Below are 2,142 nucleotides of genomic sequence, written 5' to 3' on the forward strand. Positions count from 1 at the left end.
AAAAGGGAAGGCTTCCAGATTGTTGTGGGCTGCTATATAAATAAATTTAGGTCATTTTTAATAGATATGAAGTCAGAGACGGACGAGAGCGCAAGGAGAAGACGGCAAGAGACCTTTAGCACAATTCAACAAAGGCGAAGACGATCTAGTTTATTCTTGTGAATCTTTGTTTTGAGTTGTAATTTGGATGCTTGTTTCTTGTTTTTCTGAACCTATACTCTTGTTTGTACTTGGTTTTATTTATTCGTATAAAAACTACATTTGTTATATCATGTTTTCGTTGGAACCCATGTTGATGATGAGTCCGATTATGGGCTAATCATTATCGTGGGGTTCTAGCGGATTTATTTATGGATTTCTTTAGTTAAATTGTTTGATGCCTTAGTATGTGGTGATTGTATGATATCCTAGTATTGGTTGTGCGTATTCGTCTTTTGAGTGTCGCGAACTTATAAGATAGTATGTTAATTCTTAATGAACCGAAAGTGAATTTAAGGATTTTGAACTTACCATGCTAGCATAGGTTCATGTATGTGTCATGCATGATTCGTAGGTACTTTTAACCATCTTACTTTCCCTATGTAATCAAGATAGATAACTTGTGCTTAAACCGTTATGTTGTCAAATTCTATAGACATATAGGGTCTCAATATAATTGGTGCATATTCAGCTTCTATCTCTTTTGTGGATGTCTGGTAGAATGGTACTCGTGCAACGAAAGTTAGCGTTATCAGTTTCTGTTATCTGATTAGTGTCATCACCGTTGCATGCTATGATTAAGAATAATAAGGCTATTGAATGAAGCATTTAATGAAGTTAGAATCCCATGTTTGTCATATATATCAATTCAGTTAATCTTATTCTCGTAGTTATAATTGTTAGCGTAATTCTTAGTTATAAACAATCTCAACTTGTTATAGTCTTAGCAGTAGATAATAACCATACATTATTGCTTAGGTGCATAAATTAAATAGTTAACCAATACAGTCTCTGTGGGAATGAACTAGAAAAAATTCTATACTACTTGCGAACTCGTATCTTGCGTGTATTATTAGCGCGTTTATAGCGACTAACAAGTTTTTGGCACCGCTGCCGGGGACTGCAGTGTTAATTTATAGTTTATGTGCTTTTTATCAGTGGTCGTTAAAGTTCATTGACTCGGACATTTTTACTTATTTGTTCCTTGTCTGGTTTCAGGTACTCTAGCGAGGGTATATGCATAAGCGTTCGCGTACTCGTAAAAGAACACCGGATAAAGCCGAGGAAGAACTTGTGGTAGTTCGTAGGGAAGTTTCTAAGGAAGAAAAGAAGTTAGAGGAAAAAGAGAAAGTTGAAGAGCCAATTGTAGTAGCTATGGGTGATCAAGCAGAAAACCAGAAGGCTTTGATGGACTATTCTAAGCCTAAGATTAATGACATTCAGTCTAGCATCATCAGACCAGCCATCAGGGCTAACACTTTTGAGATTAAGTCGAGCATGATTCAGATGATACAGAACTCAGTTCAGTTTGGGGGTTTTTCTACTGAAGACCCCAACATGCACATCAGGGATTTCATCGAGATCTGCGACACTTTCAAATTCAACGATGTGACTGAGGATGCTATTAAGCTACGACTCTTCCCATTCTCTCTGAGGGACAAAGCTAAGTGCTATTTACATTCTCTACCAGGAGGGTTTATCACCACTTGGGAAGATCTTGCTCAAAAGTTTCTCACTAAATTCTTCCCCATGGTGAAGACTGTAGCAATCAGGAATGCTCTTACTCAGTTTGCTCAACAAACTGGAGAATCTCTGTGTGAGGTTTGGGATCGATATAAGAAGATGTTAAGGAAGTGCCCACACCATGGCATGCCTGATTGGATGATTATCAACTGTTTCTACAATGGATTGGGTGTTACTTCTAGACCCATGCTTGATGCAACATCGGGAGGAACCTTGTGGGCTAAGAGCTACGATGAAGCTTATGAACTTATTGAACTGATGGCTGCTAATGAGTACCAGAATCCTTCCCAGAGAGTGACTCAGGGAAAGGTAGCAGGAATTCTGGAGTTGGATGCAGCAACTGCTATCGCTGCCCAACTTAAGGCTTTGACAATGAAGGTGGACACTTTGGCTAATTATGGAGTTAATCAAATCACTAGT

The 2,142-nt window shown here is 38.2% G+C and overlaps 1 non-coding gene across 1 annotated transcript; it reads right to left on the reverse strand.

The window, feature by feature from the left end:
- Window positions 1-1,743: 1,743 nt before the first annotated feature.
- LOC141723148 (small nucleolar RNA R71) lies at window positions 1,744-1,850 on the reverse strand. Its single transcript, XR_012576138.1, has one exon. It is a non-coding gene; the product is annotated as a small nucleolar RNA R71 (small nucleolar RNA).
- Window positions 1,851-2,142: the final 292 nt, after the last annotated feature.

The sequence above is a fragment of the Apium graveolens genome, chromosome 4 (genome assembly GCF_009905375.1).
Source record: "Apium graveolens cultivar Ventura chromosome 4, ASM990537v1, whole genome shotgun sequence".
NCBI lineage: Eukaryota > Viridiplantae > Streptophyta > Magnoliopsida > Apiales > Apiaceae > Apium > Apium graveolens.